The sequence below is a fragment of the Phascolarctos cinereus genome, unplaced genomic scaffold, assembly GCF_003287225.1.
Source record: "Phascolarctos cinereus isolate Bilbo 61053 unplaced genomic scaffold, phaCin_HiC Scaffold_2;HRSCAF=192, whole genome shotgun sequence".
Taxonomy (NCBI): domain Eukaryota; kingdom Metazoa; phylum Chordata; class Mammalia; order Diprotodontia; family Phascolarctidae; genus Phascolarctos; species Phascolarctos cinereus.
In genome coordinates, this window is record NW_027555625.1 from 33,534,604 (window position 1) to 33,561,218 (window position 26,615).

General features: G+C 39.3%; 1 long non-coding RNA gene and 1 pseudogene across 2 annotated transcripts in view; both read left to right on the plus strand.

The window, feature by feature from the left end:
* The window catches only part of LOC110196293 (uncharacterized), a 49,028-nt pseudogene extending 28,659 nt beyond the window's left edge, over positions 1–20,369 (plus strand). Inside the window, exon 8 of the transcript XR_013484428.1 lies at positions 16,277–20,369. The product of XR_013484428.1 is annotated as an uncharacterized LOC110196293 (transcript). The remainder of the gene's footprint in view (positions 1–16,276) is intronic.
* LOC110196294 (uncharacterized) lies at positions 1,564–5,751 on the plus strand. Its single transcript, XR_002321161.2, has 2 exons — positions 1,564–1,637; positions 4,354–5,751. It is a non-coding gene; the product is annotated as an uncharacterized LOC110196294 (long non-coding RNA).
* Positions 20,370–26,615: the final 6,246 nt, after the last annotated feature.

Below are 26,615 nucleotides of genomic sequence, written 5' to 3' on the forward strand. Positions count from 1 at the left end.
TGCACAAAGTTAAACAAAAGCCTGGGAAGATTACAGCAATATATCACAAAAATCACACTAGCACCTGGCTGTATTTTTTACAGGAAATGTATTGTGGCTTCCACATACGGAATAATGTAAGCATAATTGACCATAATTGAGCATAAGAAGAAGATGCTATCAATAGGTGTAGAAAAAGGTATTGACACAATGCAGTACCCATGAGTGTCAAAAACAGTAGAATGTATAGAAATAAATGGAACTTTTCTTAAAATGATAACTTGAATTTTTCTAAAATGAAAAATAAGCATAATGTATAATGAGGACAAACTCTAAGCCTTTCCAATATGATCAAGGGTAAAGCAAGGATGTCCATTAACCCCATTCCAATTCCCATATTGTACTGGAAAATGGTTGGTTTAGCAGTAAGATATGAAAAAGAAACTGAAGGAATAAACAGATGATACGATGGTATACTTTGAAAAACCTTGAGAGTCTCAATTAAGAAACTAAAACTTTTAACAACTTTAGCAGTTTCAGGATGTAATCTAAACCCACACAAATCATCATCCATACAAGCTCAGGGCACCGTTTGCATGCTGAGCCTTAGCTTTTGCCCTCTAGGAACAACAGGAAACGTCTAATCCCTTCTCCGAAGGACAGACTTTCCTATTCTTGAAGAGAAAACAAAATAAAAATAAAAATAAAAATGGAGGTCTTCACTGTGTTGTCAGTTGTATTGTCAGTTGTCAGACTACGATTCCCAGAAGGCCACGCTCGCAAAAGAAGTGTTTTCCAAGCTCAAGGGGGGGCGGGACTTCCGTCTAAGTGCGACACTTCCGCTTCCTTTTCTCTCCGCCTCTTCCACGCTCGCTGGTTCCCGCTTGCCTTTCTCTGTTCGGGGCTGCAGTGTGAAGGGGTGAGAGGGGCCGGGCCCAGGCGGAGCCGGTGCGGGGGTGCAGCGGGGTCGGAGTACCGGGGACTGGCTGGGGAGCACCCGGAGAATGGGAGGAGCGTGCGGCGGAGGAGGAAGGAAGCCCCCGAGGGCCTCCCAGGGGTCTGGTGGCGGCCCGTGCGGGGGGAGGGGCGGGAGTTTGAGGCCAAGCAGGGGGAGGCGGAGCTTGAGGGCGGGTTCTAATCCTCCTTAAGTCACGCCCGTATCCCGTGGCCCCTGTCAGGGCCTGCCCTTCCAGGCCTCAGACCTTGTCCTGGGCCCAGAGTCCCAGGGAAGGTGCTCCCGGTGTCACTCTGTCTGATCCTCGGTGCGGACTTCCGGTGGCCTCACCTCCTCCTCCCAGCATCCTCCTGGCTAGCGCCTCCTCCGGGAAGCCCTCCCTGATGCTGCCTGGGCCCCGTGCCCTCCTCGTGCTGAAAGGGTCACCTGTGTGTCCTCTAGTTTGTCTCTAAAGAGATGCTGGCCCCCAGACAGACTCCCCCGCCCCGGAGAGAAATGAAGGTTTCCTTCTGGCCCCCTCCCTGATCACCCTGCAGTGGAGAAGTGTCTGGTCTGAGCAGGGCAGACCCCCCCCGCGTGACCCCTCACTCTCCTGCTTCTCATTTCCTCCCCAGCTCTCCCCTCTGTGGCCTCTGCTCTGCCCCAGGAGGACAGCCTAGAGGAAGAAGGAATGGCTCCTGCCCTGACAGCCAGGCCGGGGAAGGTGAGTGCCACTTGCAGCTTTCCTGAAATAACGTCTCAGGCCAGAGACCGTGGGATAAGTTTCTTTGTCCTATGCTGTAACGCTAGAAGTTGTGGGCGTCTGAGAATCATATTTAGAACTGAATGACACCATGGAGACTGATTTATCATCTCCCCATAAAAAAATACTCTTTATTATTTTTTTAAATTTTGAGTTTCAATTTCTTTTTTTCTCTCCAAAAGGGAAGCAGCAAGGTACCCATTTTGCAGATGAAGTAATGCAAAACATTTCTGATTGTGGTTTGGGTTGCTGGCAACCCCAAAATGGAATGAAACACTGAAACCTTCTTCAGTCATAAGACAAGGTTTATTGTAAGGCAAGATTCTTTGGGTCCTGCAACTTTATGGGGTCAGACTGATTTTTTTTTTTACAAATATGATTTTTAAAAAAACATTTAACATATTTTTTTAAAACTTTGGGTTACAAATTCTCTCCCTTCCTCCCCAGCCACCCTCATTGAAAAGGCAAGCATCTTGATAGAGGTTTTAGATGTGTAATAATGTAAAACATTTCCACAGTAGTCTTGTTGTGAAAAACTAAGTATGTTTTCCCTCATCCTATTCTACCCCCTTTTATTCTATTCTCTCTTTTGACCCTGTCCCTCCTCACAACTGTTTGCTTTTGATTATCCCTTCCCCCAATCTGCCCTCCCCTCTATCAACCCCCTGCTCTCTTGTCCCCTTCCCCCCATATTTTCCTGTAGGGTAAGATAGATTTCCATACCCCATTGTGTATGTTTTTCCCTCCTTAAGGCAAATCCTATGAGAATAATGTGTGGGATAATGGCCACACTAGAATTAAAAGTTCAGAGGCTGAATCAGAGATCAGAAGAGGTTTTATTTTTTTCTCATGAGAAAGGGCATAGCCCTCCTTGCTCAAGCAGTGGCAGCCGGGCAGTGCAAAGTCTGTTAGTGGGGAACAAAATTTTATAGTCCTAATGCAATGCACCCTCCCCACTCCTGAACCCTTCCTCCCATTGGCTGGGTTTTAGGGTGCACAATCTAAACGTGGCTTTATAAGACCCTTAGTACACTACTATCCTTATTTGGAAATAGTTACCTAGAGACAAAGGATCAGGAAGACTTTTCATAACTATTTAAAGGTTCTGCCTAGAGACAGATAAGGTGGAAGCCTCTGGTGGTTGAGCTAGCAATTTTTCCCAATGTTTATCTTGCTAGGGGAATTGGAACACAGGTCAGCTCTTGCTTAATGCATTGCAAATGTTTGCAAATTCATCAAGTTTTACTGCTTTCGGGGTACAAAGGGAATTTATAAGTTTTAGTACTGGAAAAACTTCATCTATCTCACTCAGTAAGATTCACTCATTCCCTCTCACCTTCCCTCATTTCCCCTCCACTGTAAAAGCCTTCTCTTGTCTGTTTCATGTGAGATAATTTACCCTATTCTACTTCTCCCTTTCTCCTTCTCCCAGTGTAATCCTCTCTCACCCCTTAATTTTATTTTCCAGATATCACCCCTTCATCTTCAACTCATCCTGTGCCCTCTATCTATCTATACATACATGTGTATTTTTTCCCCTCTCACTACCTTAATACTGACAAAGGATTCATGAGTTGTAAATATCATCTTTCCCTGCAGCAGTGTAAACAGTTCAACCTTAATAAGTCTCTTCTGATTTCTCTTTCCTGTTTACCTCTTCCGTGTTTCACTTGAGTCTTGTATTTGAAAGTCAGATTTTATGTTCAGCTCTGGTCTTTTCCTCAGGAATGCTTGAAAGTCCCCTATTTCATTGAAGGACCAGAGACTGATTCTTACAAGTATAAAGAGGACCATGAAAGGATCTGGGTGGGATTAAGGTGTGTGGTAAACAGTCTGGGCTGGGCCAGGTGAAAGAAATGTCAAGTAAGCTTTTTAAGTAATCTAGGTTGGCTGGTTTGGCCAGTGATCTGGGCTGCTGAAATGAATGGGACAATTCAGGGACAGGGTTGCTTTCAAAGAGGTGGTCTTTAACTTTGAAGGGTCTGGTTCTCATCACCCCTAGGGATCCAAGGGTAAGATATAGATGAGGAAGACTGGAGATGGGATGCAGTGGGAGACCTTTGTCGTTTGAAGCTAAAGTCTTCAGGAATTCTCACTTTGAGGCAAAGCCCCATTCAGTGATTAAGGCTGGTTTAGAAATGAGAGGTGGTGGGGGGAGGGGCATCTAGGTGGCTCAATGGATAGAGCAGTGGCCCTGGATTCAGGAGGACCTGAGTTCAAATATGACCTCACACACAACCCTTACTAGTTGGGTGACCTTGGGCAAATCACTTAACCACATTGCCTAGCCAAAAAGGAAAAAAAAGCAATGAGAGGAGGAACGGTCCCTTTTATCTGACAAAAAATAAATAAAATCATTCTGAAAAGGGAAGACCCTCTGGGTTTCTGGCCAGAACAGAAACAGTTTTCTATTTACATTTACCCTGAGCTACTGGAGCCCAAAGAATGACCACAAGTAGTACTTGGGCTGGGACCTATTGTTGGCCCAAGAGAGCCAGGAGAGCCAGAGTGGATTGGATTTAAGGCATTATCTTTAAGAAAGAAGTCTAGCCAGTAAATCCCAAGGGCATGATAGCCCATGTGGACACAGGGAGAGGAGAGGAGAGGAAGGAGCTTAGTTGCTCTAGTGGAGGCCAGTTGGGTCCCCAGTGAGGCAGCTCAGACTACTTCCTTACAGGTTATTGTTTGTCCTTCATTCTGAAGAGTGCCAGGTCATCTAGAAGAGGATGCTTTGACTTGCAAATGAATTGGATTTAAGTGAGGGAGGGCTGCACTAGGTCACTACCCTGACTTTCTCCTGTGAAGCCAGTTGAGTCCAGTGGCAAGATATAGATCAGCAAGACTTGAGATGCGCCCCCCCCCCTCCACTGTTGATGGATCTACAACTTGGAGCAGCTATTCTTGAAAGCACTTTGGAATAATGCTGAGACAGTTACTAAAGTGTGCACCTTCTCTTTGGCCCAGCGATATTACTGTTAGGTTCAGAGGGATCAGAGAAAGAGAAAATGACCCACATGTACAAAAGCATTGATAGCAGCTCTTTTTGTGGTGGCAAAGAATTGGAAACTGAGAAGATTCCCATCGTTTGTGGTATTATTGTGGTATACAACGATGATGGGAAAATGTTGTACTATAAGAAGTCCCCCAAGGAGCTTTTTCGTGGAACCCAAGGAAGCCTTGTATGAATCACTGCAGAATAGAGTAAGCAGAGCAGGAGAAAAATTTATCCAATGTCAACATTGTAAAGACAAACCACTTTGAAAGATTTAAAAATTCTGATCAGCACAGTGACCAACCATTCTTTTTCTCAAGAGGATTCCTGATGAAATATGCTACCCAGCTTCTGACATTTATGTGATTGACTTTTATACTTGACATTCCAGTGAATAGTCTGAATTAATTTCTTTAAGTATTGACAGATTGACCCCTGCTTTCCAAGGGGCTCTCAAAAATATTCTCCAGCTCCACAATTCAAAAGCATGCATTCTGGGATACTCAGCTTTCCTCCTACTTTGGTCGTGACCAATGTGGGAGTTTGTTTTGCCTGCCTGTGAGTTGTTATTGGAAGGATTTTGCCTATCTTTTGCCCCCCCAATGTGGAGGGGTAAGCTGGAGTGCTAGAAAAGAGATTTTTGTTAAGGGTGGTCCTCCTTCTTTAGACTGGAGGAGGAATGATGAGAAGAATCCCTTTGGGTATGGGCATGCCTCCTACCTGGTACCCCATCATGCCTTTTTGTGTAATGTAAAACAAGAGTTTAAGGCTCAAGCTCTTGATTCACATTTCCTGTTTCAGTAAATGCTCTGTTGAAATGAATTAAACTAGAGAGTGAAGAGGCAGCAAAGTACAAAGAAAAGACTAGCTTGTATGTGAGAAGGCTTGCATTTGAGAGTTAGCTGCATCATCATGGATCAGATCTGATCCATTTCACACATGTTTTTATGCCTCTCCAGCTGGGTTCATGGGACATATCCTAAGCTCTGTAACCTTCCTTTTCCCACTTCCCAGCCTCATGATTTTTTTTTGCTTGTTACAGTCTTCCTGTGTTTTGAAAATAAACTTGTACTCTAAACCATTGATAGGTTTTTGCACTTGCTAGATAAAGATCTGGAAACAAACATAGAATACGTGAACCTTGACATACTTGTCTGTGTATATACCTATTTAGAATGCTACATGTGTACACATAAGTTTCTTGTTCAGTCATTTTCAATTATGTGTAACTCTTCTTGACCCCATTTGGGGTTTTCTTGGCGGAGATACTGTAGTGGTTTGCCATTTCCTTTTCTAGCTCATTTTACAGAGGAAGAAACTGAGGCAAACAGGGTGAAATGACTTGCCTACAGTCACGCAGTTTATGAGTGTCTGAGACCAGGTTTGAACTTAGGAAGATGAGTCTTCTGACTCCAGGCCCACCACTGTATGCACTGAGCAATCTAGGTGTCCTCATACACGTGAATTATCTATAAACACATGCTTATTTGCATACAGTCATTCAAGCTTTCATATTAAGCAAATCCTATTCTGTCCAATTATCTCCTCTGAAAAGAAGCAATGTAGAATGGTAGAAACTGACGTTTTTGTATTCAAAGGACCTGAGTCTGATTCCTGGCTCTGATACTTGCTCTTTATGTGAAATTGAGGAAATTGTTCACCCTCTCTGACCTCAGTTCTTCATCTGCAAAATTAGGAGGTTGTAATAGATGACTTCTGAGATCCCGGATAGTTCTGAATGTGTCATCCTACAATATAATTCAGTGGGCTTTAACTTCATTATGAGAGATTTCAGTGGTTTAGAATCCTCTTTAGATAGGAATAGTTAAGACAGTTCTCCAGAAGATATACAAATCATCTAGGAAGTTTTCTCAGGGTTGCTCTTGTTTATTTTTATTTTTTTTATTTCTTTTGGTTGCTCTATTTTAAAGCATCGTAAAGGAACAGATATTCTCTTAGTAAACCAAGTTCCTTGGCTATTTTACTGCCCTCTGGGAACTGATCTTTTCAAGCAAGTTAAGATTTTCTGTGCTAGGATAATTCTGTGGCCTCCTCCTTTCCTGCCCCTCTAAGTACGATGGCCTTTTCTTTAAGATAGCTGCTGGTGTCCAGTGCAAGTGTGAATGCCCCATGGGTCTTTGGACCCATGTGAGCTATAATGCCACGATACCATTCTTTAAATAGTTTTAAATAATTCAGGGTCCTTCTGACCCCAGCATAAATAAAACAGGTAGTTTAACCTGCTCAAAGATAACGTTTTATGAACATGGAATCTATTTAAGCTTTCACCAAATGAATTTTTTAACACAAAAATATCATGCTTTTTACCCACTTCTTTTTGTTGCTATGCATGTGCTCCCTTCCCCTAATCTCCACAACCACCACCAACACTCCTTTTGAGTAGGCTAAATTTCACAGTCCTCTGTGTGTAGCTAGTGCAAAACCTGATTTTTCCAGATGCCAATATTAATACAGAAAGAGATAGCCTTGTTTTTCTAAAAGAGAAACTATTGTTTTACCAGAAATTACACTGAATAAATGACTTGGTGTCATTTATTTCTGATTTCTAATTCTTAATAATTATGCTAAGCTTTTGGAGCTAAATGTAAAAAAAAAATTCTGACTCCTTCCAATTGAAAGATAATTTCCGACTTCAGGGCCCTCCCCCTTGGTAGGAGCTTTCCTAAAGGGGAGAAAACTAAAGAGTAGTTATTTTGTTTTACCTTTTGTAATGCCATTGTCATGATCATGAAAAGTTGTGTTAATCAGATCGTATTTGAAATACGTTCGAGAAGTTTATTGGACCTTGGCCGTATATCCTTTCATAAAGGTAAGTCTTCTTTTATACATTCATGTAACAGATGAATTCTTTTGTTAATGCAAATAATCATTGTCTTATTGATCAAATGAGTTTCGTGTTTCAAATGAACACTTTGTGTATTTGGTTTGGTAAACCAGGGCACCAGTGTAGTTAAAATAATGAGACATTCTTATCATTTTCTTATTATTTAGTAGATTGTCTTAGACTTCATATACAAACTCGTAACCAAAACTGTCACAATGGCTTCATGCACATTGGATCCCCAGACAAAGCCATTCAGCTGTTTTTAATAGCAACATGCCACCCACTTATAAGTAGGAGAATAACTTGTCCTCCACTGTCCTGAAGTTAAACTTCCATTAATTCCTCAGGCCAGAAATGTAGATTACATTGATCCTTCCTAGGTCCCATCTTATTAGATTCAGCCCATTCTTCTAACTTCTGAAAGTCTTTTTGGATCCTTGTTCTTGGAAGAAAGGGGTTGAATCACTGGCTCACCAGAAGCTAAAGTCGCCAGCCTAGAATATGAAGTGATCTTCTTTACCTTTGTGAAGAATTTTCCAAATGTTTATTGCCGAAAACGACCATTGGCCAAAGAATGGTCCTTTTTTAAAGCCCATCTGTGTGAAAAAGCTTATCAAGGGAGACTGAATGTACATAGCAATTGAAACAATTATGGTTAATTCTCCAGTCGAGGCCACAGCCCCTGAGCTAATTGGCTCTTTTAGCTTATGGATGGATCCAGAAGAGACATGATGTCAGCCTACTGTTATGCTGGCAAACAGCTATGTTTGAGGACTGCTTGTGGCTGGAGAGCAGGCTTCCCTGAGGAGATTTAAAGGGGACATACAGTATTGGAACAGAGACTGGATCATCAGTGTAAGGAATGAATGGTTAGAGACCAGTTATTTTTTCTATAAGGCTTTGTGCTATTTCGCCACCGTCATTGCTGGAAAAAGACTTCTTTCCTTCACCTTCCAAATTTGATCTCCTTTGTACCAAAGAAGTAGTCACACAAACGTAGCAGTGATAGTGACTTTTATCTGACAGTTCATAAAACATTCTCCTCCGGTGGTCTCCATCTTCTCTACTGTCAGAAGTGGTAAATTTTTTAATTTATTAAATAAAACTAAGACATTTCAATCATACAGTATAATAAAAAAGACGTTTGTACATGAAACTGCAAATCGATTATGTACTACTTGCTATTCCTTTCAAATGTATATTAAACTTATCATGTAAATTTTTTCCCATCCCCCTTCTACCTTAGAGATGGCTATCATTAGACAAAAATAGTTGTGTGTGTATGTGTGTGTGTAATATATATGTAAAATCTTTTTTAATTAATTTATTCAATTTTCATTTTCGACCTTCACTTCCACAAGATTTTGAGTTCCAAATTTTCTCCCCATCTTGTCCCTCCCCCCACCCCATGACGGCATGCATTCTGAATACTCCTTTCCCTACACCACCGAACCTTCTATCTCTCTCTCTTTTTCTTCTCTACTTTGCCTTCAGTTTTCAGTAAAGTCATTGTATACATACTTCAATTCATCAGTTCTTTCTCTGGATGCAGAAAGCATCTTTTTTCATATGTCCTTTATAGTTAATTTGGGTATTTGTAATAGCTAAAATAACTTATTCATTCAAAGGCATTCTTAAAACAGTAATGTTTTTACTGTATACAGTGTTCTCTTGCTTCTGCTCTTTTTTTGTTCTTTTATCATGCAACTCTTTCCATGTTTTTCTAAGGTTATATAGCTCATCATTTCTTGTAGAACAGTAGTCTTTCATCACAACCATATGCCACAATTTCTTCAGTCATTCCCCAGTTGATGGGCATCCCTGCAATTTCCTGTTCTTTCCCACCAGAAAGAGAGCTCCTATAAATATTTTAGAACATATAAGTTCTTTTCCTTTTTCCTTAATCATCTTTGGAGATAGATCACATAGCAGTGTTGCTGGTTCAAAGCGTATAGGTAGTTTAATAACTCTTTGCGCATAATTCCAGATTGGTCTCAAATGATTGGATCCTTTAACAGTTTTACCAACAATGAATTAGTGTCCCAGTTTTTCCACATCCTCTCCAACATTTGTTACTTTCCCTTTCTGTTGTTTTAGCCAATCTGGTAAGTGTAAAATGATATTTCAAGGTTATTGTAATTTATATTTCTCTAATCAGCAGTGATTTAGAGCATTTTTTATATGACTGTAAATTGTTTGGACTTCTTCGTTGGAAAACTGCCTGTTCATAGCCTTTGGCCATTTATCAGTTGGGGAATGATTTGTATTCTTATACGTGTGACAAAGTTCTGTATGTATTTTAGATGTGAGACCTTCATGTAATAAACTGTCTATTAAAATTTCCCTCCAATTTTCTGCTTTCCTTCTAATCTTGGCTTTATTTGTTTTATTTATACAAAACCTTTTTAATTTAATGTAATTGAAACTGTCCATTTTATACATGGCTTTGCTGTCTGTCTCTTAAAATTGTTCATCTATCCATAAGGCTGATAAGTAATATGTTCAACTTTTTTTTCAGTTACTCATGGTTCAACATCTTTTTCATTGTTTTTTAAAAACTGTATTTTTGTAATTTTGTGTATCATTTTCTGTTGGGTTTGCTTATTTTACACTGTGTCAGTTAATACATATCTTCCAATGCTTGTCAGAATTCCTCATATTTGTCCTTTTTACCTATGTAAATGACAGTGTGATTCATATGCTATATTTTTCCTAGTTCTCCTTTACTAGCAAGAATTCATTTTGTTTCCAGTTCTTTGTTGCCCCAAAGAGTGCTCTTTTGAATGTTTTTGTGCAGAATCTCTTTATACAGAAAGGGAGTGGCAAGGTGGTACAGTGAGAATAGCCCTGGTTGAAGCCAGAAGGGACTGGGCTCAAAGTGCACATCTACTATTTTCTCCCGTTTGACCTTAAGCAAATCACTTTCTGTCTCTGGGCCTAATTTTTCTAATTTGTAAAATGAGCACATTAGGCTGTAAAGGTCTCTTCCAGGCCTAAATATATGAATTGGAAAGTTGTGGTTCTTTAACATCCTTTTCAGAAGTAAAAAATTGTTCACATGCTGTTACACACAGGAGATTGTAGTCCCACATGCTTGCTTTTACTCTTATGGTTCTAGGAGCATTTAACACAATCGTATTCATTTGAAGATACACAGTGATTAGATGAAAAGAGGAAGGTAAGTGCCTTAGCTGTGAAGAGATCAGGCTGATTGGTCACAGGAAATGGGTATGTGTAGATCAGAAGAGAAGCCTTGGGACCACGTGATAGCTGTCTTCAAACATTCCATTTTCATTGCTTATTTCAGCAAGTAGAAAAGGAATTCGCCAAATTACTGCTTCAGCTGAGAGGGCAGAAGTAGAAAAAAGAACACATTGAAAATTTATCTCATTGGAATCATTTACAACAATAAGACTTAAGTAGGTACCTACAAATTGCAAGAATTGTGCAAAGTGCCGAAGGTACAAAGGATGGCAATAATGACTCCTGCTTTTAAGGAACTTACAAACCAATCAAAGAGGAATTATTTTCTAACATTTTATGTTCATTTAATTTATGGAATAAAACAGGCATTCTGGAAATGTGTGTTTAAAAAAAAGATGATTGCACATGAAACTACAAGTATATCCCATTCAACTTGCTATTCCTTTTAAATATATAATGAAGTTATGTAAATTTCTTTTCTTTCACTTCTCTGCCCCATCCCTATAGATGGCTGCTTTAGGTAGAAATGTGTGTGTATGTAAAATCATTCTATACGTACTTAAATTCATCACTTGTATATGGTTGAAGAATTCACAAGTGCCTGCCGTATCCCTGGATATTGTATTGAGATACTAATAAATAAATGAAAAATAATTCCTTGTGGTAAGTGAAAGATGAAATGACTGAGCAAAGAAAGGTTCGAACTTTTGGGCATGTGAATTTATTAAGCAAGGCATGACAATTCCGCAACAGACTGGGACCAGGCTTCTTCCTCAACTAAGGGCTGGACCCAGAATATGGGGGGAGACATACTTTTATACATTCAAAACAATCTAGGCAAATTAAAAGCAAATGATACTGTATTAGGTTATCTGAGGAAAGATTAGACAATTTTCTTGTTGGGAGGCGGAGGGGCAACAGGTTCAATACCATGAATTTAGAAAAGGGTGTCCCATTGCCCCCAAGTGTCTGTATACAATCAAAGGAACACATAAATAATAACAAATTGTTCAGTATGGGTCTGGTTTTCAGAGAATACATTGGTTGCTTGAGACGTAGAATCATGAGAACTCCTTATCTCAGTCTTTTTGGATTTGACTGGGTTTCTGGTCAGCCTAACCTCAGTTCTTTGTTATTGAGGGTCTCTAAACAGCAGGTATCTGTGTTCTGGTTTCTCAGTTTACCGGACTAAGTTCAAACAATGCAATAGGTTTTTTCCCAATTCCCGCAATTGAATAAATTTTTCTCACCAGACAGAAGTTGGACTACACCTGTAATTGAACAGAAAAAGAACCGAGAATTGAGTCATAAAATGGAGTTAGTGTGGTTGACTCAGTTACCTCAATTCCCTGTACCACTTGGTGTCCTAGTGCCCTGCATTCTGTCACCCTGCTGGCAAGCAGTTTACATTTGAACTTTATAGCAGAGCTATATATGGGTAAGCACCAGTGTTTTTATTATTTCAGGAATCAGTGACTTTCAAGGATGTGTCTGTGGAATTCACCCAGGAGGAGTGGGTACAATTGAACCCATCTCAGAAAACGTTGTACAGGGATGTGATGCTGGAGAACTATAGGAACTTGGTCTCTTTGGGTAAGAACAGCTACCCCTTTGAAGTCTTAATATATACTATGACAGCTTTCAAGATTTTAACAGTTATTCTTTGGCATACAAGAGAAACATATTCCTAATGCTTTTGTAGCCAAGAGACAGATTACTTGTGTTACCTGTTTCCAGTTAAGAAGGTCTTTGCTTACTATGGCTGGAAATTTAGTTCTTGAATTGTCGATATTCTTAAGAATGTATCCTCCCCTCTCTGTTGCTTCAAATCAATATTTTCTTCGTCATATAAATTGTTCCCCACCGTCTAAGCAGGGAGTGAATCAAATGACCTGTTTTTCCTAAGTCCTATGCAGTAATCCATTGTGCCATAACATAGAATATACTTTGGTGGTCCTTTCTCCTATCCTTGAGATCTTCCTAGCATGCCTACTTTTTTCCCAAAGAGGGCTCAAATTAAGTTTGAATTCTTTTATTAAAGTTTATGGATACTTTTTAAAAAAAATGTAATTTCTCCTCCTGACACCTAAAAAAAAAACCCTACTTCACCCTCCACCCAGCCCATTGAGCCCCACACGTTTTTATGTTTTTGGCTAGTCAGTGGGATTCATTGACTTGCCCAGGATCACATAGCTAGTAAGTGTCAAGTATCTGAGGTGAAATTTGAACTCAGGTCCTCCTGACTCCAGGGCTGCTGCTCTATCCACTGTGCCACCTAGCTGCCTCTGAGCACCATATGTTTGAAAGACAAAAATCTGAAACAAAATGAGGTAACATACTGCCTTTGGTAGTATAAAATACATTCAGCGCCCTTAGTTCCCCACCTTTCTGCTACTAATCCGAAGGAGTGTTTCATCTATCTGTTCCATGATGGAACTCTGAAATGACACCCTGATATTTTTTCATTTTCAACAACAGGATTTGCAGTTTCCAAACCAGATGTGATCTGCCAGTTGGAAAGAAAGGAAGCGTTTTGGATGCCAGAGGCAGATATTCCAGGAAACAGCTGTCCAGGTGACTTCATAAAAACCAAGCAGAATGGTCATTGCAAAATAGTGATGTGTTGGTCATTTTAGGTCAGAGCTCTTGTAAAGTATTGCACAGTGGCCTATCAAAGCTTCTCAGGCCTGTTGAGAGGAGCTGAGACTTTCAAAGTTTATCTCAAGCAGTTACTTTTTTTATGTATCCCTTTACTGAAATGTACCTCCACTCTCAAAGAAAGTTGTTGCCTTAGTACAGAGTAGTTATTTCTCTTGTGTTCACTGAAAATTTTTTTCTCTTAAGCAGGCATTCTCCTGCCTCACTTGTATGAATTCATTCTGCCTTATAATTGTGTTGTGTGATCTTTTTGCTTCTTAGTTCTCTTCTGATATTTTCTTTTGTTTTGTATTTGGATATGTTGCTTTGCTGCTGTTACTTTTTAAAATATTTAATCCTAACCTCATTTTCCTTTCTTTAGTCTGTCATGTTATGTTTCATCCTGTTTTTTTTTTTATCCTTTGAAATTACGTTTGTAAAGGCACATCAATATATTCACATGACAGGACTTGTGTACCCATAACCCCGTCATTGAACATATAGGTTTTAAGTATTTTGCTGTTTCATAGAAAGCTGTTATAGAAATTTTACTAAGAGTGCTTTGTTTACCTTCAGTTACATATTGAGGATGTGACCTAGTACTAGAACCGTTGGGTCAAAGTATGTCAAGAGTTTTGTAGCTGTAGCTGAAATTGCTGTTCCTTTTCAGAAAACTGACAGTAGTAGCTTTATAAGCAGCTATTTCAACACAGTTGCCAAAAGTTGTCATTTTAAAATATCTTTGCTAATCTGATGGTTATTGTTTGTTTTGTTTTGTTTTTCATTTTTACTTCCTTGATTACCAGAGTTTGATTAATGTTTCAGGTAATTATTAGTAATTTCTCTTGTGAAACATACCTATATGTCTTAGTCTTACAGATTTCAATCAGTTTCTTTCAAGGTAGATATGTTGGATTTTGAGAGGATATTTATGACAATGATTGTCACAATTGTCTCCTCATATTTCTACTTTATTCTCCTTACTTCATGTATCTATTTCTCTTCCTCACTCTAAACTCAGTTTTCTATTTTCTTTCTGTTCAGTCGTTTCCTGTTTTCATGTCAGATGACAAGAATACATTTCAAGTTTTCAAAACCATCTGATTTTTTTCTGAATAGACATGTACCATTCAAATGTCAGCCAATTAGAGTAAAGGTTCATTCATCTCTCCATGTAATTTCATGCTCAGTCAAATCATTTCCATGTGTTACCTTTCAGTCATCATACTTTCAAATAAGATAAATTGATTCTTTTCTTTTTTTTATTAATTTATTTTGATTTATCAACAATCACTTCCATAAGCTTTTGAGTTGTAAATTTTTCTCTCCCTCCCCAAGACAGTGTGTAATCTAATATAGGCTATACATATACATTCCTATTAAACATTTTCACATTATTGATGTTGTAAGGAAGAATTAGAACCAATAGGAGGAACCACCAGAAAGAGAAAACAAAACGGAAGGAAAAAAATAGCAAATAGTATGCTTTGATCTGCATTCAAACTCTATAGTTCTTTCTTTAGATGTGGATAGCATTTTCCATCATAAGATCTTTAGAAATGTTTTAGATCCTTGCATTGCTGAGAAGGGCTAAGTCTGTCAACGTTAGTCATCGTACAGCATGGCTGTTACTATGTGCAACATTCTTCTGGTTCTGCTCACTTCACTCAGCATCAGTCCATACAAGTCTTTCCAGGTTTTTCTGAAGTCTGCCTGCTCGTTATTTCTCACAGCACAGTAGTATTCCATTGCATTCATGTACCACAGCTTGTTCAGCCATTCCCCAATTGATGGGCATTCTTTTTATTTCCAGTTCTTTGCCATCACAGAAAGAGCTGCTATAAATATTTTTGTACATATGGGTCCTTTTCTCATTTGTATGATCTCTTTGGGATGCAGCCCTGGAACTACTATTGCTGGGTCAAAGGTTATGCACATTTTTATAGCCCTTTAGTTATAGTTCCAAATTGCTCTCCAAAAGTGTTGGATCATTTCACAACTCCACCAACAATTCATTGGTGTTCCAGTTTTCCCACATCTTCTTTAACATTTATCATTTTCCTGTTTTGTCATGTTAGGCAATCTGATAGGTGTGATGTAGTACCTCAGAGTTGTTTTGATTTGCATTTCTCTAATCATTGGTGATTTAGAGCATTTTTTCATATGATTCTATGGATGGCTTCAATTCCTTCATCTGAGAACTGCCTGTTCATATCCTTTGACCATTTATCAATTGGGGAGTGACTTGTATTCTTGTAAATTTGACTTAATTCTCTAGCTGTTTTAGAAATGAGGCCTTTATCACAAACACTGGATGTAAAAATTTTGGTTACATTGGCTTTGTGCAAAAACTTTTAAATTTAATGTAATCAAAATTATCCATTTTGAATTTCATAATGTTCTCTGTATCTCTTATTTGGTCATAAATTCTTCCCTTCTCCATAGATCTGATAGGTAAACTATTCCTTTCTCTCCCAGTTTGCTTATACTATCAGCCTTTATATCTAAGTCATGTACCCATCTTGACTTTATTTTGATAGATGGTGTGAGATTTTGGTCTATGCCTAGTTTCTGCCATAGTGTTTTCCAATTTTCCCAGCAGTTTTTGTCAAATGGTGAGTTCTTATCCCAGAAGCTGGATCCTTTGGGTAGATAAATTGATTTTTAGTGAAAGACTAGTGAGACTAGCCTTCTCTGTTGAGAAGACAAAAGAATAGCTCTAAAAGCTTTAAGCAACTAAGAACATTGAGAAAGGGTGAAAAGGGGAGGGTTAATCTGCTCTTTATTCTTCCTTTCAGAGAGCAGAGAATTTACTGGAGATAAACCTCTTCAATTTAATGAGTATAGGATGGCCCTCAGGAGCAAGGAGCATCTTGCTGTGCGTCAGAGAATTTGTACTGGAGAGAAACCTTATGAATGTAGTGAATGTGGGAAGGCCTACAGGGATAAGAAACGACTTAAATTGCATCACAGAAGTCACACTGGAGAGAAACCTTATGAATGTAGTGAATGTGGGAAGGCCTTTAGAAGAAAGACACAGCTTACTGTGCATCACAGAATTCATACAGGAGAGAAACCTTATGAATGTAGTGAATGTGGGAAGGCCTTCAGAAGAAAGACACAACTTACTCTGCATTGGAGAGTTCATACTGGTGAGAAACCTTATGAATGTAGTGAATGTGGGAAGGCCTTCAGAAGTAAGACACAACTTACTGTACATTGGAGAGTTCATACTGGTGAGAAACCATATGAATGTAGTGCATGTGGCAAAGCATTCAGATATAAGACACAGCTTACAGAGCATCACAGAATTCATACTGAAGAGAATCCTTATGAATGTACTGAATGTGGGAAGGTCTTCAGGAATAATTCAAAGCTAAGACTGCATCACAGAATTCATACTGGAAACATTCCTTATGAATGTAAGGAGTGTGGGAAGGCTTTTCTTTTCAAGTCAGAACTTACTCGACATCAAAGAATGCATAGTGGAGAGAACTCTTATGAATGTATTCATTGTGGAAAGATTTTCTTCAGAAAGCTAGAGCTTACTGTGCATCAAAGAATCCATACTGGAGAGAGAACTTATGAATGTAGGAAATGTGGAAAGGCCTTTAGAATGAAGGACCATCTTAGCGGTCATCAAAGGATTCATACTGCAGAGTTGTGTTATGCATATAAGGAATGTGGGAAGGTTTCCCACTACAACTCAGATATTACTCTACATCAAGAAATTGATACTGGGGAGAAATGCTATGAATGTGGTGAATGTAGAAAGGCCTTCCAGGATAAGACAGAACTTGCACTGCCTCACAGAATTCATAATGGAGAAAATCCTTATGAATGTAGTGAATGTGGAAGGGCCTTCAGGAACAAGAAGTGCCTTGCTCGTCATCAGAGAATTCATACTGGAGAGAAACCTTATGAATGTAGTGAATGTGGAATGGCCTTCAGAAACAAGAACTGCCTTCCTCGGCATCAAAGAATTCATACTGGAGAGAAACCTTATGAATGTAGTGAATGTGGAAAGGCCCTCAGGAACAAGAGGTGCCTTGAACGGCATCAGGTAATTCATACTGGAGAGAAACCTTATGAATGTAGAAAATGTGGAAAGGCCTTCAGGAGGAAAGACCATCTTCGTAGTCATCAGAGGATTCATACTGGAGAGATGCGTTATGAATGTAATGAATGTGGAAAGGCCTACAAGAGGAAGAACTATCTTACTGTACACCAGGGGATTCATACTTAAAACATTCTTAATAAATGTAAGGAGTGTGGGAAGGCTTCCCCCTACAACTCAGATCTTACTTGACATAAAAGAAATCATACTGAAGAGAAACTTATGGGTATAATGAATGTGGGAAGACCTTCATAGTGAGGATCCAGCTTACTCAACACCAAAGAAATCTTTCAGGAAAGAAATCTTGAGTGCAATGCATGTAGATTGGCCTTCAGATGAAGGACACTACTTTATATCCATCAGAGAATTCATCCTGGGGAGATTTGTAAGGAGTGTGGGAAGGCATTCCACTGCAATTCAGATCTTTAAGACATCCAAAATTCATGTTGGTGGAAAACCTTATGTGTATGTAGTGAATATGAGAAGGCCTTCAAGAAGAAGCCACATCTTACTGGGTATCAGAGAATTCATACTGGAGAAATTCTTTATGAATGTGAGTAGTGTGGGAGGCCTTCCATCACAAATCAGATCTTTTTCAACTTCAAATAATTCATGGCATCTGAATGTAATGTAAAATAGAAGGCCTTCTATCTGAATGTATTTTTTACTCAATATCAGTGCATTCATACTGGAGAGACGCCTTATGAATGCAGTGAGTGTGGGAAGGCCTTCAGCCTGAAGACACAACTTACTCAACATCAAAGAATTCTTTCTGGAGAGAAACTTTGTGAGTTTCGGTAAGACTTTAGATTAAGGACACTATTTTATGTCCATCAGAGAATTGATAATAGAGTGATTTTTATTAATATAAGGAGTGTGGGAAGATTCCCCCGGCTGACTAAACTGTGATTCTGAGTCTCTTGATGCAGTTCATAGAGTCCTTATTTAGGCACCATGGGATATTCCTCCCCTTTAAGGAGCCCTGTAAAGAGGCAAAGATTCAATGTTATCCTCCCATGGCCCTTCAGGGAGGGGGAAAGGTTACTGAAGGGATGGTAGTTTTGGGAGATCTTTCGTATTAACTTTGGTCTCTCAGAATATGGCATTCAAGAGACTTGGGGTTGATCTTTCACTATGAGATGATCCTGAGCCTAATGTGTGATGAATAATTGTTGATGATATTTGTGAAATATAATCTGAGCTGTGTTCCTGATACTGATGGTGCCACTTCTGATACTGATGGTGCTACTTCTATTCCTATTCATTTGGGTAGCAACTGTGGACCGTAAAGATTTGGAATCACCTTATTTAAAAGAAAGCCTCATTAGTGCCTGTGGTAGATTTTAATGCAGTGTGATTTCTGCCGTGTGCTCTGAACTTCAAACGGAAGAAGTTCACTGATGTGCAAGTAAACAGCAGGATTAGCAGTGACCTTCTCATGGTAGCCAAATGCCTTCTCATCTAATTAGTGACACACATGAAAAGATGAATAAGATTCCCATTATAGTTCAGGAGTAGAAACACAGTTTTCAATGACAATATCAAAGTAATCAACAATAATGAAAGAATGCTGTAATCAACTGAATGGCCATTCATAACCCCAGAGAACGCATGATGAGACACACTATGGATTTGCGAAAAAAAAAATAATAATTTTGGTTGATTTTTTAAAAATCCCCTTGAGACCAAAGCCCTTATTTCATAGATGAGGACTGAACTAAGTGTATAGAGATGAAATGACTTGTCTGCAATCACACAGCTACTAAATTTCTAAGGTGAGATTTAAAAATAAGTCTGTTTCCAAGTCCAGGACTGTATGCATTGTACTACACTGACTCTCAGATGCTTTTCCAAATATTCCCTGGCAATCCCCCATCCACATGTTATCGAGGCCTGACCCTGCCTTAGCTTCTGAAATGATGTGAGGTCAGACATTTTCAAGGAGGTATAGTCACATGTGTAAGACACATGCAGGATGATGTAATTATAGATGAAAGACACCCACAGGAAAGTGATTTGAATCCTGGAGTGCAGAGCACACTGGATCAACATTTATCACCTTAACTTCTCTTCCATCTTATCCCCATTTTCCTTGTCATCTAGAACATGTAAGATGGCATAGTTCATTCCTCCAAGTATTCGCTTCACTGAAGATCAGAGGATTTAGAATGGCTCAGAAATGATGATGCCCTTGAAGCATTCGTTTTTACAGATGAAGAAAATGAAGCCAGAGATATGTATTGACAGGGTCAAGCTCACATACTCAATCCCTCTTTCTTATGGTTTATAGGTTTCTGCTTATATTCAAAAGAAGGTCCTTTCCCCATGTGTGCTTCCTGTGACAAACAGGGAGGGGGTTGCAGGCCAGGAATCTATGACCCAGACCTAGCCCGGGTGGAGTTAATTCCACCACCATTCACCAAATTACCTGGAACTCACAGAGGGAGGTGTGGAGGGTTGTGGTCCTTGGGGAAAAGTGACCGTATCTACTAGGTATCTTAGAACAGTGAACAGAGGATCACATCTGGAGCCAGGAAGACCCGACTTCAAATCCAGGCTTAGAAAGTTGCACTAGCTGGGTCACCAAGGGCAAGTCGCTTCATCTCTGCCCCAGCTTCCCCCTCTATAAAATGGAAATGTTAAAAACACATATCTCCCACGGTGGGTGTGAGGGTAAAATGAGATATTCATTGTAGAGTGCTTAGGATAATGCCTGGTATATATTAGGCATTATATCCATGTCAGCTATTATTATTTTTATTTGTTTATTAGCTTGTGGTCTATTCAGCACATTCCTGTGCATACTTGTTTTACCTGGTGAGGAGTGTACATTAACAATAAAAAGAAAAGGGAATCTGCCCTTTCTAATAGCACAATACATTTTGAGTGGACCGGTGATTTCACCATCTGTTTGATTTGATTTGGTTTTTAGTCTACAAAATGGGCTTAACAGAAGCACCTTCCACTCAGGGTTGTTGTAAGGGCCAAATGAGATGGTATATTTGAAGCTCTTAGCACAGTTCCTAGCACATAATAGGAGCTGTATAAATGCTTACTTCCTCCCCTATATTATTTCCCTGAAATATTGGATTGATCCACGGCTTTTGCAGCAGTGAATTAGTGTACCTGTCTTCTTACAAGTCATTCAACACTGAGGTTTTACATCTTTTAGAGCATCTTTGTTAATTTTAGGGATATACTTTGGGGAGAGCTCAGGCAAGTCCCTGCCTTTGTTGTGCCATCTTGGCTCTACCCCTCCATTTTTAAGAAAATTTGAGTCCCTCTCTCCCCTCCAGAAAAGCAGTTTGATGTAAATTATACATTTCAACTTTTCTGGAGAGCAATTTGGAGCTATGCCTAAAGGGGATAAAACTGTTCATAGTCAGCTACCACTACTAGTTCTGTAGCCTAAGGAGAAAACAAGGGGGGGGGGATGTATTTTTCAAAAATATTTATAGCAGCTGTTCTTGTGGTGGCAGAGAATTGGAAAATGAGGGAATACATCTCAATTTGTAAATGGCTGAATAAGTTTTGGTATGTGATCACAATGGAGTATTATTGTGCCACGAGAAACGACAAGCCGGATGATTTCAGAAAAACCTGGAAAGATTTACATGAACTGGAGAGGTGGAGCCAAGATGGCGGAGTGAAAGCAGTGACTTGCTTGAGCTCTCCCCCAAACCCCTCCAAATACCTATAAAAATGGTTCTAAACAAATTCTAAAGTAGCAGAACCCACAATAAGAGTGAAGCAAATTTCCAGGCCAAGACAATCTGGATGATTGATGGGAAAGGTGTATCACACACACAAATTATTGGTGTGATGTGTGTGATGGGGAGAGGAATGCAGTGTTGCGTGGGGGCGCAGGTCGCAGTGAACCTGGAGCAGGCCTCAGAGGGTGAATCGCGCACAGCTGTGTTGGTTTCCAGACTTCTCAACCCGTGAATGGGAAAGACAACTTAGAAGGTCAGTGGGAAAAGTCTGTTTCTGCAGTGAGAGAGGAGCTAGGTATCAGAGCAAGTTCCAGATCATAGAGCGCAGGCCACGGGTGCCGGGTCGGTGGTTGAGTCCTGAGCCTCCACCCCACAGAATGAGGGGGAATCAAGTGGCTGATCAGAGGGTGATTGCAGGGATCTCTTGCTTTGCCTGTGTTTGGATCTGGGTTACAGTTCTGGATGGCAGTCCTCGGGGGAGGAGGAGCGCTGGCACGCTGGACCTTGTAGAGGCTGTGAAGAGGAAACCTTCCTCACAGTTCCAGGACAGAAAGGAGTGCTTGTGGTCACTAATAGACCAGAGCACAGGCCAAGAAAGGAGTAAACACCTCACCCCTTATCATACCACCTTGCAAGAACTGAAAATTTACAGGTCCCTACAAGTATTTCTGAAAATAGCTGTATAAACCCCCGAAGCTTGGTACAGTACGTTCTCCACATACAAAGCAGACTCTTAAAGAGTTTAAAGCTTAAGTAATTGGCCAGGATCATGAGCAAACAGTGCAAAAACAGTCAGACTATATCATCTTTGGTGACAAAGAAGATTAAAATATACAACCAGAAGAAGACAATAAAGTCAAAGCTCCTACATCCAGAGCCTCCAAGAAAAATATGAATCAGTCCCAGGCCTTAGAAGAACTCAAAAGGGATTTTGAGAAGTAGACGAAAAACTGGGAAGAGAAATGAGAGTGATGCAAGAAAATCATGGACAAGTCAACAGCTTGCTAAAGGAGACCCAAAAAATATTGAAGAAAATAACACCTTAAAAAATAGCCTAACCCAAATAGCAAAAGAAGTCCAAAAAGCCAATGAGGAGAAGAATGCCCTAAAAAGAAAATTGGCCAAATGGAAAAGGAGGTCCAAAAGATTACAGAAGAAAATACTTCCTTAAAAATTAGGAAAGAGGGGCAATTACATGGTGCAGTGGATAGAGCACTGGCCCTGGAGTCAGGAGGACCTGAGTTCAAATCTGGCCCCTCACACATAATACTTCCTAGCTGTGTTACTGTGGGCAAGTCTCTTAACCCCAATTGCCTCACACACACAAAAAAAAATTAGAGGAGAGCAGTTGTAAGCTAGTGACTTTGTCAGAAATCAAGACAATGTAAAACAAATCAAAAAGAATGGAAAAAATAGAAGACAATGTGAAATATTTCATTGGAAAAACAACTGACCTGGAAAATAGATCCAGGAGAGAGAATTTAAAAATTATTGGACTATCTGAAAGCCATGATCAAAAAAGAGCCTAGACATCATTGTTCAAGAAATTATCAAGGAAAACTGCCCTGATGTTTTAGAACCAGAGGGCAAAATCAAAATTGAAAGAATCCACAGATCTCCTCCTGAAAGAGATCCCCAAAGGAAAACTCTTACGAATATCGTACCCAAATTCCAGAGTTCCCAGGTCAAGGAGAAAATATTACAAGGTGCCAGAAAGAAACAGTTGAAGTATTGTGGAAACACAATCAGGATAACACAAGATTTAGCAGCTTCTACATTAAAGGACTGCTGGGCATGGAATATAATATTCCGGAGGGCAAAGGAGATAGGATTACAACCAAGAATCACCTACCTAGCAAACTGAGGATAATCCTTCAGGGGAAAAAATTGGTCATTCAGTGAAATAGAGGACTTTCAAGCATTCTTGATGAAAACACCAGAGCTGTATAGAAAATTTGACTTTCAAATACAAGACTCATGTGGAACATGAAGAGGTAAACAGGAAAGAGAAATCATAAGAGACTCATTAAGGTGGAACTGTTTACATTCCTGCATGGAAAGATGATATTTATAACTTATGAGACCTTTGTCAGTATTAGGGTAGTTGGAGCTGGAAAAATTATATATATGTATATAGATGGATGGATGGATAGGTAGGTAGATAGATAGAGGGCACAGTGTGAGTTCAAGATGAAGGGGTCATATCTGGAGAATAAAATTAAGGGATGAGAGAGGAGTATACTAGGAGAAGAAGAAAGGGAGAGGTAGAACAGGGTAAATTACCTCACAAAAAAACAGAAGATAAAAGGCTGTTACAGTGGAGGGGTAATGTGGGAAGGTGAGTGGGAATGAGTGAATCTTATTCTTAAAGGATTTGGCTTAAGGAGGGAATAATATACACGTTCACTTGGGTATGGAAATCTGTCTTACCCTATAGGAAAATAGCGGGAGAAGGGGACAAGAGAGCAGGGGGATGATAGAGAGGAGGGCAGATTGGGAAAGGGGGTAATCAGAAGCAAATACTTCTGAGGAGGGATAGGGTCAAAAGAATAGAATAAATAGGGGGGCAGGATAGGATTAAGGGAAATAGAGTTAGTTTTCCACAACATGTCTACTATGAAAGTGTTTTGCATAACTGCACATGTATAATCTATATTGAGTTGCTTGCCTTTTCAGTGAGGGTGGGTGGGTAGGGAGGAAGGGAGAAAATTTGGAACCCAAAGTTTTAAAAACACATGTTTAATGAAAAATGTTTTCACATGCAAGTGGGAAATAAGAAATACAGGAAGTGGGGTACAGAAGTCTATCATGCCCTACAGGAAAATAGAAGGGGAAGGGGATAGGAGGAGGGTGGGGGAGAGATAGAAGAGAGGGCAGATTAGGGGAAGGGGTATCCAGAATGCATGCCATCTTGGGGTGGGGGGAGAGGTGAGATGGGGTGAAAATTTGGAACTCAAAATCTTGTGGAAGTAAATGTTGAAAACTAAAAATAAAAAAATTTTTATTTAAAAAATACAAAAAATGAAATTTAATTTAATTTAAAAAAAAGATTTACATGAACTGATGAGGGGTGAAGTAAGCAGAACCAGGAGAACATTGTATAGAGTAATAGTAATATTATATAATGAACAACTGTGAATGACTTAGCTATTCTCCATAATTCATTATTTCTTATAGCACATTCATATACCACAATTTGTTCAGCCATTCCCCAGTTGATGAGCATTCCTGCAATATCCACTTCTTTCCCACCAGAAAGAGAGCTGCTATAAAGATTTGGTTCTTTTCCTTTTTCCCTAATCATCTTTGGAGATAGACTGTGTGGTGGTATTGCTGGATCAAAGGGTCTAGGTAGTTTAATAATTCTGGGCATAATTCCACATTGCTCTCCAAAATGGTTGGATCATTTTATTATCACATGAACTATGAGTTAGTGTCCCAGTTTTTCCTCATCCCCTCCAGCATTTGTCACTTTCCCTTTCTATCATTTTAGCCAATTTGTTAGGTGTAAAGTGTTGTCTCTAGTTTGTTTTCATTGACATTTCTCTAACCAGTAATGATTTAGAGTATTTTCATATGACTTAAATTGATTTGATTTCTTCTTTGGAAAAGTGCCTCTTCATATCCTTTGACCATTTCTTAATTGTGGAATGATTCTTATTCTTATAGGTTTGACAGAGTACTTTATATGTTTTAGATATGAGACCTTTAATAAACTGTGTGTGTGTGTGTGTGTATAAATTTCCCCCCAATTTTCTGCTTTGCTTCTAATCTTGGCTGTTTTTGTTTCAAGAACCTTTTTCAATATAATGTAATAAAAATATCCATTTTATACCTGACTTTGCTATCTACCTCTTGTTTATATGTAAATTGTTCTCCTATCCATAAGTCTGATAAATAATATATTCAACTTTTTTTCCCCTAGTTACTCATAATTCAGCATGTTTTTGTTTTGGTGTTTTTCTTCTTTTAATTTTTGTAATTTTGCATATTATGTTCTGTTGGGTCAGCTCACTTTACAGTGTGTCAGTGAATATGCATCCTCCACTGCTTCTCAAAATTCCTCATCTTTCTTTCAACTATGTAAATGACAGTAAAATCATATGCCATTTTTTCTAGATGTTCTTTACTGGTGTGATTTCAGTTTGTTTCTAGCTCTTTGCTGCCCAGAAGAGTGCTCATATGAATGTTTAGTGTAAAAACTCAGTTGTGGCCTTGATCTGGTTATACAGAAAAGGAATGACAACATGGTACAGTGCTAATAGCCCTGAATTTGCAGCTGAGAGGACCTGGTCTCAAAGTGCACATCTATCATTCACTCCCTTTTTGACCTTCAGTAAGTCAGTTTTTTTCTCTAATGGGCAAATTAGACTTGAAAGGCTCTTCCAGCTTCAAATATATGAACTGGAAAGTTATGGTCGTTTAACACCCTTTTCAGCAGTAAAAAAAAGTTGTTCACATGCTGTTACAGACAGGAGATTATGGTCCCCTATGCTTGCCTTTGCTTTTCTGGTTCCAGGAGCATTGAACACAATGGTGTTCATTTCAGAGCACCACATTTTAAGGAGCATAGCAATTGGATGAAAAGAAGAAGGTAACTGCCTTAGCTGTGAAGCCAATTGGTCAAAGGAACTGGCTGTATTAGGATTGGAAAAGAACACTTAGAGCTGCATGACAGTTCTGTCTTCAGCTATTTCATTTTCATTGTTTATTTCTGTAAGTAGAAAAGGAATTAGCCATAATACTGCTTCAAGTTAGAGGGCAGAAGTAGAAGCTGTGGGTGCACACTGTAAAATAGGAATACACACGCAAAAACCACACATTTAAAATTGATGTCATTGTAACCTTTTACCACTGTAAGCATATATTAAGCACCTACAAAGTGCCAGGCATCGTGGTGAGTATGGAGGATACAAAGTATGGCAGTAATGACTCCTGTCCTCCAGGAGTTTACAAACCAATTGGGAGGAGTTGTGTTTTTTTAAAATTTTTATTCATTGAGTTTTTAATTCATGGAAGAAAACAAGCATTTCCAAAACATACTATGATTAAAAAAAAAAGATGCTTGCACATGAAGCTCTGAGTCTGTTATGTACAATTTGCTATTCCTTTTAAAAATACATGAAGTTATCATGTAAATTTCTTTTCTTTCCCTTCTCTCACCCCCAATCCTAGAGATGGCTGCTACTATGAGATAGAAGTGTGTGTGTGTGTGTGTGTGTGTGTGTGTAAAATATATTAGTTCTTTCTGATTGTGGAATTCTTAATTGCCTGCTGTATACCAGATACTGTACTGGGCTATAAATAAATAAATGAACCAGTCTCGTTTAGCAAGGGAAAGATGAAATGACTGAGGAAATGAACATTCAGTCTTTTGGGCATATCAATTTTATATTAAACAAGGCATGACAATTGCAGATCGAACTGTTAC